Consider the following 6,796-nt stretch of genomic DNA (forward strand, 5'->3'; position numbering starts at 1 on the left):
CAGCTTGAGTCCCAGCTGGGCTGCAGACGAGTTACTCTGTATCTGAGCTTCCATTTCCTCATCTCTCAAACAGGGATAAGGCTGGCAGCTCCCTCACAGAGTGATTGTTATGATGAAATAAAATAATGCATGTACAGTGCTTAGGGCAGTGCCTGGCACACAGAAGTGCTCAAATCGTGTTCGTCTGACTGCTGGCCCTGTTAGTAGGTGCAAGTGCAAAGGTGGGTGCATATGGCAGGCACCCCATGAAGATGATATTGACCCCCTGGGTTGAGGAGTCGGGATGCTTGATTCTAGTTCTATCTCATTCACCATTGAGGGAACCAGGGGTGTCACTGGACTTCTCTGTGCTTCCATTTATCTCTTCTATAAAACAGAGTTCTGCCCTTCCTCTGATGCAGACTGCTATGTGTTTGAAAATGCTTAGGAAAGCATGAGACAGCATAGAAATACAGAAGTGGTCCCTTCCCTTACTCTAACACTGCACTTTTACCAAGCTGATCACTCACTACTGAGCTTATCAACTTTCACTGTAGCTAAGAACTGTTACTCTAATTTGCCTTCAACTCCTAGGGTGGAATGTTTCCTCCTTCCTCCATTGACTCCGGGCACTGGGATCAAAGGCACAGCTGCAAGGAAGTGTGCAGGCTGAATTCCAAACTTTCATTCTTTTTTCTCTCTTTCTTCTTTTTGCCGCTCAGGTACATTAGAAGTGATTCAACTCTCTATATTTTGCGCTTAGCCTAATAAAGACAGAAATGGCTTTAGAGACTATAAGTGTCTGGGAATGAGGAACAGGTCTGTCTAGTTCATTCTTAGACCCCAGCACCCGATAGGACCCTTGACACATAGGAGACATCCAGCACACTTTTGTTAGATGAACGAATGTGGGTGAAACCAAGATTGTTTCCCAACAAATATTCCCAGTTTCTCCATGCACACTGATCCTAAGTTCTAGCTGAATGGCAGTGTGGACAGCCTATAATAATTGGTGTAAATTGGTCCCAGACAGCTCAGTCCCCCTTGCTAAAGGATGGGTCTGTGACCCAATGAAATGTATGGGCAGTGAAATATATGGGGAAGCCCTCTGGTTGATTCTAGGAAACATTTCCCTTTTTGATAAAAAGTAAGTATCATATTAGGGGGAAAGTCCCATTTCCCATCTACCTCTTCCTTCCCGCTTGGGATGCTTTTGTGGAAGGTATTTTAGAGCTGTGGCAGCCATCTTGGGCCCAAGAGGGAAGAGTCAAGGAAAGTCAGAAAGACTCTAACATCTCATTGTCAGCTAAAGAATGTCACTCCCCATCTGGGTCAACAAGGATTGAGTAACTGCCCCTCCAGCTGCTGATCTTTAACATATCCGAAGGAAGCTCAGGGTGGAGATCAGGAATGAGGCGCTCTGTTCTTTGGGGAAAAGGGCAGAACAGGCCTTCTGATAATTAGATATTTTCAGGAGAAAATTCTCATGAACTTGGATTCTTGCATCTTCACATATTAGAAGAGCACTAAAACCATTACCTGTTCCTCATGACCAACAGGGACCTGGTGTCGCTGCTAAGATATCCATTCCTTGTAACTAGCAGTGACCTTTACAAAGATGTGTGCTTGGTGGTTGTACTCCTCTCACCAAATTCACATCTACATGGGGACTCCTATCACAATTAGGTGTCAGAGGGCACAGGGTTGCCTTTTGACCAAGTTGCTTGTTCTACACAAAGGTTTCCACTGAACCCATTCTCCACATTTCCCTTGTCATCTTACTGCCATCTCATTATCCCTCTGATATCTCTTAACAGACTAATAGCATCCCCTTGTCCCTCAGACATTCCTTCTCTGTTTATCTTTGCTGTTTTCTCATGATCACTTTCCACAGACCAAATATTATATCTTGGTTTTTAATTGCTTTAATGGGCCTTGTCCACAGTAATTGGGACATTGAGGTCATTATCTTGTCTCCTCAGATCTTCTTGAGAAATTTTATTGATCATTTCTTCGAGCAAAATCACATGGGGGTACTAGACCCACATAAACTTGTAACTTAGGCCAAGAGTTATCCTGATTAATTAGCGACATTGCTTTCTGGTGCAAAGCTGCCCTCCCTATAGACCAGTGGTTTGCAAACATGGCTGTGTAGAAGAATTATCCGAGGTGCTTTCAAAACTCGTGAAGCCCAGGTCTCCCCCATGGCAATTAAACCAGGAGAGCAGAGGGGAAATCCAGCTTCAGGATTTTTTTAAGTTCCCCACAATGTCCCAGTGTACAGACACGTTTGAAGATCAGTGCTTTAGACAAGTACTTCTTGATCTTTAATGTGCATTTGAATCACACAGAGGTCTTGTTAAAATGCAGATTCTGAAGGTCTGGGATACCACTGATATTCTGCATTCTTAACAAGCTCCCAGGTGATGACAACAGCTGTCTGAGGCCCACATGTTGCAGAACAAGGGTCTAGAATATAGATTTAGTAGTCTATTCCAATACTGGAAGTGAAAGGGTTAGTCACTCAGTCATGTCCAACTCTTTGAGACCCCATGGACTATAGCCTGCCAGGCTCCTCTGTCCATGGAATTCTCCAGGCAAGAACACTGGAGTGGGGAGCCATTCCCTCCTCCAGGGGATCTTCCTGACACAGGATCCTTGCAGGCATATTCTTTACAGTCTGAGCCACCATTCCAAAATTAAACTCCCCTTGGGTCCAATTGCAAAGTCACAGAAGAAAAAAATGCCTGAAGTAAAGCCAAGTGCAGGGACACTATATTAAAGAACTCAGAGGAGTGTTGCTCTTGATCTCCAGTTTAGTTATGTACTTGGGCTGACCAACCATCCCAGTTTCTTGGACACTGAGGTGGTAAGGTTCCTGCATGCCAGAATTTTCAGTCTTAAAACTGGGACAAATTGGTCTCTCTAGTTAATGGCGGCAGCTCTAAGAAATCAACAGTCAAGCTTTGCACTTCAGTGTCCGATTCCTCCTTTCTGGGAACAGGAGGGAGTCCAACAGAGTCACGTGCGTGCTGGGAAAGACGAGCATAAGGGAAAGAAATCTGAGTTGCAGGCCCATAAGAACTTAAAGAATGTGACTTCAAAAGAGTAAAGAGTCAAGCAGATCCAAGTGGAATTAGAAAATTCTGAGAAGATTATCATATGGCCATAGATACTCTTATCCTATCACCAGGGACTCCCCAGTGGTAAAGAATTTGCCTGCTAATGCAGGAGACTCAGGAGACACAGTTTGATCCCTGGGTCGGGAGGATCCTTTGGAGAAGGAAATGGCAACCTACTCTAGTATTCTTGTCTGGAGAATCCCATATAGAGAGGAGGCTGACGGGCTACAGTTCATGGGGTTGCAAGAGTCAGACATGAGTGACCATAGCACATAGTACGCACAGATAAATCTAGGGTTTGCGGTTTAGCTCTCTGTTCTAGCACTGGCTCTCTGTATAGCCCAGTCGGTAACCCATCCCTCCTCTCTGGGCCTCAGGTTCAGCAACTAAGAAATGGGAGCTCAATCAAAGGATGTGAAGGGTCTTTCCTGCTTCCCCATCCCCCAGTGACTTATGCAACATGAATAAAGCTACCACGGTAGAAGTCCACATTAACAGCACAATTAGACAGTGAGTGCACCTTCTGTTTTGGGAGCAGCCATCTCCGAGGCTCCCCAGGATCCTGCACGGCAGCGATAGCTTCATCCTATTCAGGAACACGTCCCTTTGCTGGCCTTTGATGCTCAGAGAGCCAAGAACTCACATGTCTTTATTTCTTTTTTTTCTTGAGACCGTAACATGTTTACAAACCTAAATGAAACTCTATCTTAGACCCAGCATTTCCGTTACAAGTGTCTTCCTCCTGCTCTTGCCTCCAGGCAGGGAACCCACTTCTCAACCTTTTGTTTTCTTCAGAGAGACGGAGTCTCCCCAGCCACCCATTGCAGGATTCCTGTTAACCTTTCATTTCTTCATAACTTAGTTCAACACATTCCCATTTCAATGGGTCCCACCTGGCTTCATTAAGGTTCCTGCCAGCTTCTCCACTAGCAGCTTCCTCCACAAATGCAAATAGACTCTGAGTAAATAACAAGGGGACTGGGGGAGACTGAGCTATAAAGGGGTTGGCTGGACAACCATCATAACTCTCAGGTTGCCCTGGTGATCTGAGTCAACTAAAATCTAATTCAGGCCAACTCCGGTCAATGCCTCAGTTTGAGATGTGTGAAGTCTTAAACAAGGGATGTCACGGTGAAGGTTAGAGCATGGAGTCCTTCAGGCCTGGTTCCAGACCAGCTCTGTCACAGGCGTAGGACTATGAGCAAATTCTTCCAGCTCTTTCTGTTTTTCTGTTTTCTGGAGAATAACAGACCTGTTTCACTGGGCGGCTGTGAGGATCCAGTGATCTTGCCTTCATTTATTAATTGGAGGATAATTGCTTTACAATGTTGCGTCTGTTTCTGCCACAGAACAAGGTGAATCAGCTATAAGTATACATATGTCCCCTCTTAATTGTCAAGGTTGTCCCAGAGTAAGGGTTTATCTCCCTGTGTTATACATCAACTTCCCACTAGCTATCTGTTTTACACACGGTCATGTATATGTTTCAATGTGGTAGAGACCCTGGAACACAGCAAATGCTTCTAAGGATGAGATGTTATCTCTTTCACTTAGCCTAGAAAGGCCAAGGTCCAGGTTGCAGAATTAGGCTGCTCTAAATCCTCCAGGTCTGACTGTGGTCCTACCGTGGAAAAACAACTGTCAGAGCCCTGTCTCCTCTAAAGTCTTTCCTTGTGGAAAGGGAAAGATGACACTGGTTCCCTTCCATTGCATTTCCTATGTGGGTTTTGTCTCATTTAAAGTTTTAAGCTTCTGGAGGGAAGCGATTCTCTCTTCTGGGCCACCCACACAGTGGATACTAGGGGGTTGTTTGTAGATGCTACCAATTCATCCTGATGGCCCAGAGAGGGAAAGAGGAACCAGTACCCCAACCGCCTGCTCTGATCAAGGAGTCTCAGCATAAGAATTCTGGATGTATTCATTCTTTACCCTGTGACTCCCACCCTCCACCCCCTAGACCTTTGAATCTCACACTGGCTGCCTTGTTCCAGTTCATGGCCATCCAGTTTGAAGATGTTATTTACTAAGTGTGGTGTGAGTGCCTGTAAGTGGACACACAGCATTCCATGTCAGTTTAGGCCACCTCACTCCTGCGTCTTCATTCCTCCGTATCAGCTGCCCGGCCTCTGAGTCCCCCACTGCAGCCTGGGGCAGAGCCTAAGGGTGTTTCCTCTAAGTCCCCTTGAGTGGAAAATAGGAGACAGGAATCTTACATCTGCATTTGGAAGATTCCTCTGCCACAGCATGGAGGACAAATTGGAGAGGGAAAGGAGTGAAGTTGGTGAGTGTAGTTAGAAGCTACCCTAATAATCCAGCAGAAGGTAATGCTAGCTTGACTGAGGGCTGATGACTCCACTGGGACCTTGGCCATTGGCTGCTGGAAACTAACACCCCACCCCCACCCCACCTCTGTGGCCATGCCAATCATCACTGGGCCCTGGTTACAGAAGAGTCTTTCTTTAAAATCTCCACCTTCCTGTTAGAAATTATATGCTGCCATAGTTCTCAAATTCTAAGGTACATCTTAAATTAAAACACAGACCTCTGGGCTCCTCTCAGGTTTCTGAGTCAGTAGGTGTGAGGTGGGGAGGAGAATGCGTATTATTAACAGGTTCCAGGAGATGCTCGGGTTGCTGGTCTGAAGGGCCCAGTTTCAGAACCCCAGAGTGAGAGCAGTGGTTCTCGCCAACCACTTGTAGCATTAAAAATAAATAAATAATAAAATCAGATGCCCAGGTCACACGCCCCAGATCAATTACCAAGAGACCTCCTAAAGGATAGAACTCAGGAATCAACATAAAAATTCCCCAGATAATTGCAGTGTTCAGCTAGGGTTGAAAGCTACTACTAGAGGCTCCTGGAGGACATTATTATTTGTAAAATACTGTGATTACTCATTTCAGTGTTTCTGAATCTGATCAAGGATCAGAAACATACTTGGGAAAAGATAGTAGATGGCTCCTGGCAAAACACGAATATACTCACTGAGCTGAGACATTAGGTTTAGGGGGCATGGTGTCTGCTGTCATCTTTTCTAGCCAGACCCAAGTCAGCGGTGGTAGTGGTGGTGGTTTCGGAAGGTGGGTAGGGAGCACGAGCTAAGTTAGGATGGGATGTCTCATTAACCCACAAAATATTAAAACCTGACCGTCTATACAAGGTCATCTAGTCCCATCCCATTTTCCAGATGGGGACACTAAGGCCCTGTACCTGATTCTAGATCCATAGCCCCAGCCACCCATCCCCAGTTTTCCAAATCTGAATTGAGCCTGCTGGTCATTAAGTTATTTTAACTTAACATAGAGGGGAAAGCCAAGCCAAATAAAGATGCAACCTGTATGCTGCTAGTTATTTCCTTCCTTCCTTCCTTATTAGGCCATCCCTGCCACTCATCTTGGCACCAGGTGACGAGGCAGAAGGCTGGCTGCCCTGGGCAGGTGGTTCTCCAAGTGCTCGGCGGGGAGGGGGTGCTTTTACTAACCGCTCTATTTGTGTGAACTAACATTGGAGGAATCTAGAGGCTGTAGTGGTCAAGTGATAAGACTGGTACTTTTTCCCTCTCTTAAAGTAATGTCAAGAGAGTCAAAATATAAAGCATGGCTACCTGGAAAGACTGTGCACCTATTTCATGAGTAGCTACTGCCCATACCAGGAAGTATTTTCAGCAAATTTCTTTCAGCCCCAGCTGACTTTCC

Source organism: Odocoileus virginianus, chromosome 3, assembly GCF_023699985.2.
Source record: "Odocoileus virginianus isolate 20LAN1187 ecotype Illinois chromosome 3, Ovbor_1.2, whole genome shotgun sequence".
NCBI classification, from domain to species: Eukaryota; Metazoa; Chordata; class Mammalia; order Artiodactyla; family Cervidae; genus Odocoileus; species Odocoileus virginianus.